Source organism: Sinohyriopsis cumingii, chromosome 8 (assembly GCF_028554795.1).
Source record: "Sinohyriopsis cumingii isolate HCF-2022 chromosome 8, ASM2855479v2, whole genome shotgun sequence".
Lineage (NCBI taxonomy): Eukaryota > Metazoa > Mollusca > Bivalvia > Unionida > Unionidae > Sinohyriopsis > Sinohyriopsis cumingii.
The window spans coordinates 124,393,311-124,406,385 of record NC_142968.1 but is presented as its reverse complement, the minus strand read 5'-3'; positions in this window follow the sequence as shown (position 1 = coordinate 124,406,385).

Sequence of the window (13,075 nt, the reverse complement as noted above, 5' to 3'; positions counted from 1 at the left end):
TAGTTTCAAGAGCAGTGACTAACGGATCTGTGTTTATGTAGCCCATTGATGGTGTTCATTTCTTGATCGGCAATGACTTAGCTGGAGATAAGGATGCGGATAATCCACTTGCAACTGACAAGCCTTGTTTAGATCAGAAAGTTGATTCTACTGAAAATGAAATCCCTGATTTATACCCCCTTTGTGCTGTTACTAGATCTATGGCAAAACGAGTTCTTGAGAATGAAGTTGATCAGGAAATTATCCCTTCGGCTGAGACATGTATAGGCCAAGGTTTTGTTGAGGTCACTTTTTCTCCTGGTTTTGATCAATACAAAGTTACTGATCATTGTGATCCTCTTTTGACTGCTTATTCTCTCATACCTAATCAGAGCGACAAACGAAAATCACTTGTCGTCAAAGAGACAAAAGATCCCGAGATCCTCTGTTTGTTTCAGAGGACTATTAGGTACCAACTGGCTATATTCTTTTTGAAAAGCGGGATCCTTATGAGAAAATGGAATTCCACACGAACTACTTACTGGTGCTTAGTGGTCAGTTAGTTATCATAGTGTTATTCATATGTCTTATCGACAGGAAATTCTTACTTCAGCCCATAAAACTCCCTTAGCTGGTAATTAAGGAGTCAATACAATTTACCACAATGTCTTATATCAAATTAAAAGTGATGTTACGTAACATTATAGGTCTTGTTTTATTTGTCAAAATTGCCGATTTAAGTTCTTTTAAATTAATATTTGGAAGTAATCTCCATGCATCATTGGAGTTGTTTAAAGAATAAGTTCTTTAATTAGAGGATTCAAAGGTTTATTATCTATGTTATGTGTTTGATTGTGAAGTGGCAACAGATAATATTCAGTCTACTCACCAAAACATGAAATTAAGATATGCCAAAACTACAAAGGAAAGAATTATTCAGCCATGTAATTAAGTTGTGTCTCTTTTGCTCGAAATTCAAAATCCTCTTCAAGATACATTCATGATCCTTATAAAGTTAAAACAAAGTAACTTAATTTATATCAACACGCCTGGGAGGCTAAAACAAAAATAACTCCGTCACCAGGCATGAAAATTTGTTGCAGGAGTATGTTGATCGAGATAATTCTGTAAATATTTCAATTAATTTAGTTGTACCTGTCCCACACAGTCACGATTTAAATGATGACGTACAACCCGATTGTAGTGTATTTTGTTCAAACAGTCATCGTAATTCGACAATATTAAAAAATCTGGACAAAAAACTTTCAAATCTATAGCCACACTAAAATATTGTGTTAAAGCAGATAATATGTGAATATGAGCAATCGTTCCAAGATTTGCCAACTCGAACAAACAAAATCTATCATGATGTTGAAATTGTAGATTCTAATCCAGTACAACAGCACCCTTATAGTACAAATGCTCTCACTCAGAAATATTAGATAAAGGAAATTGAATATTTATTGGAGCTTTATTGATCAAGCAAAAGTAATTGGAGTTCGCCGTGAATTATTCTGGCAAAACCAGACTATTCTTTTCGTATGTGCATCGACTACAGAAAAGTGAACAATATCATCAAAAGGGACAAATTTCCAATACCAATAATTGATGACGGTAGTGACAGAATTGGAAACGCAAACTATGTCACCAAGTTTAAACTGTTAAAATGATTCTGCAGTTTCCACTTACGGATAGTGCAAAAGAAATTTCGTCTTTCGCAACAAGAAATGGACTCTACCAATCCAAAATGACGCGATTTGGTATAAAATTTATCCCTGAATAATTCATCGCTTAACAAACAGGATATCTTGTTTAGATGGCTGTGATGCGTATATCAATGATGTCATTACATACATTGATACCTAGAAAGATCACATGAAAACTATCCGGAAACTCTACTCCGATTGAGTGAGGCACTTTTGACAATCAGTTTAAGTAACAGCAAGTTTTGGTGATATTGTGAATCATGGTCATGTTAAGCCTGTAAAGGTTAAGGTGGTGTATTTATTCAGAAATATACAAATGTCGTGGATCATCGAGTATGCTGATTGTCTAAAAAAAAATCAAATAAGTACCAGAGAAATTATTCCACTCTCAAACATAAAATGTTTGGCTTTACTTTTGGCTTTACAACACTTTGAAGCGTACATTAATTCATCTCCTGCTCCGATGACAGTATTCAGTCAACATAGCTCCCTTACTTCAAACAATAAAACAATAAAATTAAAAATAGAGATCAGGGATTATTGACGTGGAGTTGATGTTGCAAGATCACAACATCGAAATTAGGCACATGATGGGGAAAAAGAATTTAATCGCAGACTCACATTCAAGGGGAGTTCTATATTTATTGATTTTGTATACATTTGTGTATATTCATTATACATATTCTTGTGTAATTTCATTATTATTGTTATTTGCGTGTTAGATTACTATTACGAAAGAAAGCTTTATTGTATTAATCTTTCTTTTCTTTATGAGAGTATGTGTTATGTATACCAATAATTTCTATAAATTGTATTCATGACTGTAAATTGTAAACATTGTCTTAAGTTTAATTTTCCTAATTGCATTCGTTCTATTGTTAAGATTGTAAAATTACTTAGGATCTATAAATAGCTGCTTACGTACGTGATGACTGTTACTAATAATGCAATCATTAGTAAATATGTTGACAAGTTTAGCGCTGTTTCCCACTGGACAGGTCGGTCAGGTTGGTCCATAGAAGAATTAAGTTGGGCGGGATAGATCATGCGATTTGTCTTGCGATGTTGGAGATTTGCAATTAGTCATGTAGGACTAGTGGCAATATGAGCGTTTTACCCTTGACCCTTTATATAAGTGGCTCGAACTGAGTAATTTTCTCCTTCTTATTTCTTGTGAGCTTTTTGTAACATCAAATTTGCATAATTATTTTTGTACTGTATTTAGATATTACATGCGAGGACAAACGTTTAATTGATTTGTTGAGTGGAAATTAAAAAACAATGCTCATTTGAATATAATATTATTTCGGCACTATTATGAATTATTCAAAGATATTCTTGGTAACGCCATTTTAACACTTAAGGACTGTCATGACATTCATGCGTATCTTTTCTTTTCATTCTTTCTGAACTTAATAGTATTATTTTCTTTTCATTCTTTCTGAACTTAATATTATTATTTTGGATTCATTTTGTTGGGCAAATGCGCAATTTTTTATTGTTTCCTCGTGTTGGTTTGGTCTTTGTTGTTGTTGTCGGGGGAAACTGATTGGTTCTCTACTTTCGGTAATGTTTACTTGAAAACATCGCACGACTTCAATATTATCATTATATTTGTCTAAAGATACTGATTTATTACGATTTTTTCAGCACATTTTTCTTGATCTTAACATTTTCTTTACGTTCTTGATATTTCTAAAACTGACAGAATTAACAAATGAACGGTTTAGGTTTAAGAAAGTGTTATTAAACAAACAATGGATTTACATCATAATATCTGCCCGTATAATAGGAAATTTATTACTAACATAAGTGGATTTGCTTTCTTCTTATAATGAATTATTTCTCACAATCTACCGTTCTCTAGATGGTTATAAATTTGCTATTAAGTAGTCTTCTTTATAATTTTTCACTTATCTTTTTCCTGGTTTCGAATCCATGTCTCCTAATACCTTTGGTAGTTTTAATGGTCGTTAATAATAATTGGGCAACATTTGCTTAAACTTTATGTTTCCCTAATTGTTCGTCTAGCATGATGATATAATGAAAAGAGACTTATTAGTTACTGTCAGTGATGACAACTAATACAGGAGAAATTTTGAATATTCCAATGTTGCTTATGGAAAGATTACTGCACTAAAAGAAATAGGATGAAATAAAGTAAACATAAAACAACACACGATGATGATATATCCTTTGTACATTACTCAACTTCCGACTGTTCGTCAATCCAAAAATGAATAAAAACTTTGCTAGATTTGGTGAGACGGTTAGTGGTTCCACACTATTTTATATTAGTGCCATAATGAACAAATGACCACGCTATCTCACAAAACTACATAACAAACCTTGCTACCAAACGCTTTCCGAATATTATTAATACCAAATATCGCTAGCTTACTGAAACAACCTTCTTTAAAATCTATGTCGTTACAATGGGAGGGGCATTGTATTTGGCTAAGGATAAGTTAACTTCAAGCTCTATAGCTCTTTGTTACTCTAAATTAACACATACAAATACGATTATGCAATAGTTTATGTGAATCATTAACCAAAATTATAATATTACTAATATGATATCTATAAAATTAGGTAGAACACTTAGATAATGTAAAGCAGGAATAAAATACAACATATTAATACATTTTATGTAAGACAGGGATATTTAAAAAGCGAATGGCAAAATTGCGTATACAAGCAATATAAGATCAGCATACTCTAACCTGAACTTATTACTTCTGATATACTAAATTCAATATTTTATTAATGTGTCAGAAGTAAATTTTAATGTCTGTAATTATGTAGCAGAGTTGCGTGGACGGTGTTCTATGAAAAATCATTCGCAAATAATCAAAGGAATGTTGTTTATTTTTCTAGTATACAGTAAATATAAACAAACTATCATACAATGTTGGTTTTGAGCCTTTCGTAACATTGTACAACATTACGCACGGCTTGACTTTGCAGACTCATGTTACATTATAGCATAAATGTAAAGTTAATAGCAGTATCATTACTTTATTACATACTCATTTAATATGAAAATTTTCTTTACTTAGGAAAAGCTATACATTGTATGGTAGTATTGTTGCAAGCAATGGGTCTCATACATGAAGTCCATTGTTTTTCCCTATTTCCAAGTTCCTCAAGACAACGATCGCTCTTAACTGAAAGGTTCTTGAACACGCAAACACTGCACACAATTCTATATTGTCACATAATAAGTAAACAGCACAACTCTAACAATTTCATACTTGCATATATTTCTTGTTTCACAACAGCGTGATTTACCAGCAAACATTTCTGAGACGAATATTAGTACTTCACGCCATACAATACAAAATACTATTATGTTTAACATGATGTGTCAAAGTACATAAAAAACTGATACATGTTTGCTATTATTTAATGGGTTATATCAAAAAGACATACGTAACATATCAATAGACAAGTACGTGTAGATATTTATAATAAATAAATAGCAGAGCTATAGCTTTTATGGTCTATACTAAAACAGCTTTTATATACACCAGGACGATATAGAAAGGAATTCGATCAGTTATATATTCCCTCCTAATTCATAGCACATTTGTAAAGACCAACAATAGAATAGTCGTAGTCCAAGTCAATCCGGAAATAAAATATATAGACACATTTTCATGGACGTGTTAAGGTTGGTTTTCTGGTTATAGTAGGCTCTCACCATCCCGTGTTCGCATCCACTACCGACTTCAAAACAAAATGCACCTAGGTGTTTAAAAATGCACAAAACTTAATCATTTATTTCACCAAGTTATAATTTCTAACTGATTTACTAAAGGGTAGCCCAAAATACAGCCAACGTGTTTGCTGCAGTTTACTGTATTTCATAATCGCAATAATGCCGTAAATGTTGGAGTTATATCTATTTGAATATATGTATAAAATAGTTCTACATGTTAATTTTACAGTTTCTCTAAGAAATAATATTGTTATATACTCCTTTTTTCTCCGTTAGCTTTGCATTGCCAGTATCATGTATTATGTTACGATACTTAACACCTTGATATTGCACGCGCATGCATGTTGTTGTTGCTGTAGGGTTTAACGCCATTTTTCAGCACGCGATAGGCTATACATGGCGGCCAGTATTAATGGTGGAGGAAGAAACCGGGAAACCCCGGAAAGAACCACCGACCTACGAGAAGGTACTGGCAAGCTTTCTCACATACCCACATAGGCTGAATCCGAGACTTGAACCCCCGCAGACAGAGGTGAGATGGCAGTGATCCGTAACGGACAGCGCGTTAGACCACTCGGCCACTCGAGGCCCCCGCGCATTCATGATACGTGTACCTAAAATAGTATAGTGTATAAGGAACTACTTTGTAAACAAACAATATAGTCATGTAGCAGAGGCTTTAGTTTTTATTATATTAGATTTATTTGTGCATGAACAAAAGCAGTTGTTTCGTATGTATGAAAGTAGAAATGATAAAGTGAACAACGGGGGCGAATTTACTGAGTCACAAACAAAACATTCAAACAAGCAAATGAATGATATTCGCAATTTCCGCAACAAACACGCGAGACGCAGTATTGACAATATAATTCCAATCATTTAAACACCTATTTAGGATAAATATTGGTAACTGTTCGTTAAGGGAATGGTTCCGACTATGACCAGTAATCTTGGGTTGTATAAAAAAAATAGCATAGAAAAGCATACCGAGGGCAAGGGTTATCTCATATCTATCAGAGACGTACCATTTTATAGGTCAAAGTAATAAATGCGAAGGAAAAAATGAAACAAGGTTTTGGTAGAAAAGTAAGGGCCTTAGAGCAAATAATCCAAGACGTCCAAGAAATCTTATTTCCGCTGAGTAAATGGAATGTCACACGTCAGCTGCTTTGCAATTTCCGCGTTGACTTTGCTGATATAATATTTCGGATTTAGGTCAGCTATAGACGCCATACAGGTTATAACATAGCTGTGGTCTCTACAAAGAGTATGCAGTTGACAAGGCATAAAATTGTTTTCTTTAGCTGGTAGTAAGAATGGCCAAAAATGTGCTTAATTTTTAAATTTTTGAATTTCTTCAAAATGTACTTTCTTTGTTCTGCAAAACCAAATGACATGAACTAAGTCATTGGTTTCAAAGCGTCATTACACACTGCGAAATTGTACTGTAATTTCGACTAAATTTCCAATGCAATAAAATTCTCCTTATTGCACTAAAAATGAAATAAACGTGATATTCCATAGCGTCTTGTTGATAATTACAAATGAAAGAGTTCATATTTGCCCCACATTATGATACCAAACACTCATTGACAGAACAGAAGCACACATTTAGTTGAGTCAAGTCATATCCCTACTGCTCAAATCACAGACACATGTACCTTGTACTTTGTGTGGACTTGACACAGCTAATATATCCAGTCCATGATCAGTGGAAAATAGTAGAATTAACACAAAAATACATTTATTTCAGACAAACTGGAAAAGCTGTTGCAATACGCTTTCATTCGCAATATGTCCCTAAATTTCAATTTTAAGTAGACCAAAACGACAATTCTTTTTCAAACTGATGTCTAGTGCGCAAATAACTTCAAAGGCGGCTGGGTGGTGCTATGTGCGCATTAATAGTGTTATTGTGTAGTGATGAATCTACGGTTGTGTATTTATTTTAAAATACATCATAAATTCCATTACTTTGTTTTTTATTTAAAAAAAAATTTAAATGAAGCCTTAGGACGAATAAGAGAATGAGTATATAATAAAAAGGTTACAGCCTTTGTATGGGTGATATGAACTCGTTTTCTCCGATGAATACCGTAGTCCCAAAGGTTGTGCAGTATTAATCTGAAAACAATAGTTCATATTTTTCCATACAAATGCAGTAACATATGCCAATGATGTACGCCGATGACACAGGTTTTGCTGAAATGGTCTGTTCTTGAAAGCAGTAAAGGACAGTGAACTGTCTTTATGCATTTATTGAGAGCTTCGGCTTGATTCATAACGCCAGTAAATTGAAAATGTTAAAGACCCTCTGGCGACAATCAGGTTAGAACTTACAACTTAATGAGTGGAATGACTAAGTATTGTACATTTGTTTTGTATCGTTGATGTTTTTCTTTGGTTAAATCGGGTTTTAAAAAAAACCGCTATAATCTTTTTAATTGATTTATGTCATGCTTCAAAATCTAAAATAATAGCGACTAAGTGAGAATAAATAAAACTAAAATATGTTATGGCACTACTAGCGAAAACCACCCGACTCTGGAAGCCTGGAAAATATTGTTTTAAAGCAATTTATTGCTTATGCTTATATCACAGCAAACAAGTTTTCGTTTTCAAAGCATGCTTCACTTGAAACAGACCGTCCTGGTTTGCGTAACATCTTGCTTTATATCGCTACTATTTGCTGATTGGTGTAAATATGTCCGACTTATTTTGGACTTGATTAATAATAGTTTATTTCAGTTATAAAAAAAGAAACACAAACCCCAAACCAAACCAACAAACAAAACGAACGGAAGTGTAAATGCAAATAGACTTGAAAATGCACTCTCACCCCTTCCATTATTCCCCATAATCAGACGAAAATCTTATGTGAAGAAAACTAGTATATACTCTTTTTCCATGTTTCATTGTGTTTTGTGCACGACCACAATCTTTAAATAAACATTATGCGTGAGTGATTATTCACTTACGTTATAAGTAGAAAAAATATTGTCATTTTTCACCTTGTATGCTATTGGATATTAACCTTTAGTTAAAAAGCTATTGCTTTCGTCAACATCTTTATATTAGCTCTCAACAAATGTTTGACACAAATGTGTTAAGTAATCGTTTCAAGCTAAGCTAAGAAAATATTGTGTGCCGTATTTTGAACAAATATTTCACAAGTCCATCTCCATCTTCCTCCCTTTATTATTATTATTATTATCATTATTATTATTATTATTATCATTATTATCATCATTATTATTAGCAGTAGTAGTAGTAGTAGTATACTTACATATGACATCCACTGACAAACAAGCTGTATTTACTGTACCGCTGAGAACATTTTGAACTTTGCACGAATATTTCCCAGCATCACGTCTTGTAATATTTTCAATCTGCAGTGTAATATCAGTCGAGACAGTTTTAACTAGACCTGACAAGAGGTCAGTTTTTGTCCACTGCCATGTACAAATCGGATTACAGTCTGAATTGCAGGAGACATTCAAGCTGTCGTATTCCATTATCACTAGTACGTTTGGTGTAAATATTATAGCGCTCGGACCAGCTGCAAAAAGTAAATATAAGTGCATTGTTACGGTCCTTATATGGTCTGATTACCTTAGCTTTTATAAATGCCCTACCTTATCTTTTCTGCCCTGAATATGTATTTTAGAGCTTTTGATTCCATGCTAAGTAGTCCAAACTAATTTACCCTATAACTTCTATTATCTATTTTATTGGATTTTATTTCAGCTCCTTATCTTGCAAATTAGGTTTTATATAGTTTTGAGGGTTCTATACTGGTCATTTCAAATCTCTATATTTTCGGTCTGGCAACAACTATGATATGAACAATTGACAAAGAGATAATTTATAACGTATATGCTGCAAAAAAAAAAATATGACAAAATGGTGCGAAAACGCGAATTGCTCCGGACAGACGTAATATTTTCGCGCACCTCTGTTCCAGGGTTATACGTATTGTGATCTATATCTATATTTATTGCAACGTTTGGTACATGATTTTGTCTATTTTGTTTTTGTAATTTGTATCGATGACTGCAAATTGTAGTGATAATATATAGATGAATTTCTTATGTGCATATGGTCTTTTTTAAGATACTAAAAAAGTAAAATTGAATAGGAAATATAAATAGGTGCCTATGTATGTGTTGATAGACATAAATGGTAAAATTAACAGTAAATATGTTTACAAGATTCGACCTTTTTCTCTTTGGATGGATCGATCAGGTGGCATCTTAGAGGAATTGAGTTAACTCCTATTGTAAACGTTAGGTCGCTTGAATAGTTATTTTGAAATATTAGATTGATTAGTAAGATCTGTCATGTGTGGTATATTGCGACATATAGTCGTAATAGACACTTTAAATGTGTATATAGGTAGCAAACTGAACAATCAGTTTCATTCCTATTTAGGAGTCATGCTTATTTCTTGCATTCATGTTGTAACATTAAGTCTGCAGACTTGTTTTATGTTGTAGTTAGATATTAGTTGAGAAAAACTATAGAAAAAAGAAAACTATTTGTTTTGACTATTTAGCGGAAACAGAAAGTGCTCATTGAAATATAATGTTATTCTGGAACTATTGTCAATTATTCAAAGAAGTTATGGTCAAAGCCAATTTGAACAAGTATCGATTCTAAGCCAAACATACATTTCCAATTAGAAAAGTTTTACGGAATTGTCATTCTTTAGGACCTAAATATAACTTTATCAAGTAAGTTCTTCTCACATTTTCATTTATAACTTTGATAATATATTTGTTAAGTTTTATTAAACTTCTTGGTATTTTCTAGTATCTGTTACTTACTTTATAAATATTCTTCATTACCATGCTCACATTCAAAGCCTTTCCCAGATCCAAGTTTAATAAGTTTTATATCTGCTTTGGAACACGTTCACTTTTTACAATTGATGTATGTATGCGTTTAATATGATACCATATACATGACAATTTTTTACTTGATTAGCGAACTACAATAGCCAGAAACACAAATAAGTAAATACGGACTGCCCGCTCGCTAATTTAATTCCGGATAAACAAGATTCGTTATAATGCTAAACAATTAAATGAAAATAAGAAATACATTTACTTACATGGTTTTATTCTATATGGATCGCTCTCTAAATCACTCTCGTGTTCCTTGCATGTGTATTCATTGTATTGGTCGTCAGCTGTTACGTTCCCTATCGCAAGAGAATCGTTGTTATGTTGGGAGTGTCTACCAAGGTTGTCTATTAGAGTTGCATTAAGTTTCCATAGGACCCTTCCCGTAAAAAATCTTGACGAAAAGCATTGTAACACCAAACATGAATCTGAAGGGATATGCCGAACTATACGTATTCTTGGAATCATTGTTTCTTCTGCAAATATATCAAATTTTCCTTCTTAAATTGGTGAAAAATTGAGACTTTAAGAAGGATGCAAATGTAGGCTTCCACGTGGTCCCAATTTAATACCCAATTGGCCCGTCTTAGTGAATTTAATAGCAATTATGTGTCTTATCCGTTTTGCTTTTATTGTTTAACACATTCGGAACTAAATAATATTACCTGTTCAGCAAATATCTCTGCCCTTTTAAATGACGGACTGAGCTCAAATTTACATACAGGCCCAGTAGAATTCTATCGGCTCGTTTGGAATTACTGGGTTAGAAATTGTCAAAGATAAAAAGCACTATCATCAATGAACTTGCACATGTAAGAAAGAACTGACTCAACTAGACCTAATATCCAATTTAAATCTGACTTTAATTTGTCGTAGATAGACTATAATCGCACTGAAATGCCGTTTAATTTTCAAGACATTGACAAGGAAGAACACATTTCAATTCGGTCAACTTATGTTCCAATTCATCATGATGTCAAACTAAGCTAAATATACAGACCTACATATAGACTAGCCCATGTTACTAATCCCCATGTTACTAATCCCCATGGTACTAATCCCCATGTACTCATCAGCTGAGCGTGACCTTTAAACAATGATTTCTCCAAAACACATAAAATTTGTCTCCCTCACTTTATCTCTATCTCTCTCTATCTCTGTTTTTGCATATGTAAATTGAAAATGGAACATCTATTTTAGTTTGTTCTAGCCATATAATTTCTAAATTTTAAATGAAGTCCATTGTACATTTTGAATACGGTTTATTCAATTGCTGATATGCTGCACGACCTAGCTTTTATATCATCATTATATTTTCAATTAAAACCGAATTTATGCTCTAAAGGAATCATATTTAAATTTAGTTAAATATGGAAATAACACACATAAATGCTAATATGACTTGCAAACAAATGTGATTGCATTAACGCTGAATGCCAAGTCGACAGTCAAGTTTGAGGACAGAAATTAATGATCTGCTGTCGAAATGACTGACTCATATGCGACGTCACGACACAAATCGTGAACATTGTTACTCTTTTACAAAATGTCTACGCATAATTTGACATAATAGAAGAGGATTTTAAATGCTATCTGAATATAATGATAATGTTAGCTGATATTTAATATCAAAGAGGAACCTGCTAGATAGGTGATGCTGTAGATAAACTTTTGAAACATATCCTAACCACCTTTAGCAACATTGTTACTGAAAACAGATTTCTAACTGAACCTTCCACTCAGGAAATAACTTAAGAGACAGTGATTTGGCCAACTAGCCTTACTTGTGCACACTGTATAGCTCCTATATACCTTTTCATACGGAGTTAGACAATTGCATATTCTTTGTTGCACTAAGGCTGAAATACCCAACTCAGAAAGGTAAAATATTAGTATATTTCTTTACATCCGTGTAAATCAGCCATGGACGATATACTATTGTTCACAGCGTCCCAGTTCTGTTCATACTGACAGAAATGTCACAATCAATATTCCAACAAAATACAAATATATTAATATTGACGTGACTGGTAAGACATGATATGCATTACCATAAACAAAACACAAAGTAGTATATAGTAAACTAACTAATTTACAATGACGAACCTGTGGTGTTTTTCTCTTCATGGTAACAATCGTCAGAAAATTATACACATCGAGTAAATATGATTTTAAATTAATCAAATTTTAATAAAATATATCAATCATTTTAGAGACAATTCTGAAACACCAACTTTCTCAGAACTCAATGATACTTTAAAATTTGGAACCAAGTCTAATGTAAAAGTGTGTGGGTAATATGTGCTTTCTCTGTTCTCTGAAATAGTTGAATTCAAGGTGATAGAGACTTTCATCGCCCTCACAGTTTTGCACCCTACGTTTGCACAATCTATCGTAACTGTTCATACTTTCCCACCATCTATTATATTTATATAAACAATCTTTATACGTTCGAAATTTTGTTTTATTTGACATATTTAATATAAGTAGTTTTTTTTTTCTTCAAATAGAGTTATATGCATGATATGAGATAGTTTCGTTTGTTTCCCTCTTACTAATATTTATTCAACAGCAAAATATTCTTCTTTTACTTTGTAAACGTTGAGAGGTTCCACCAAGTTTACCATAAAGCATACACTTGAGCGTATATTTTAGAGAGCCTAGTTGGACCAATTCCATCATATATATTAATTCAAGCCCTGATTCCAACTGCGTATATAAAAAAATGAACTATTGCCATACCAACACGTTTAAGCTGTCAGGAG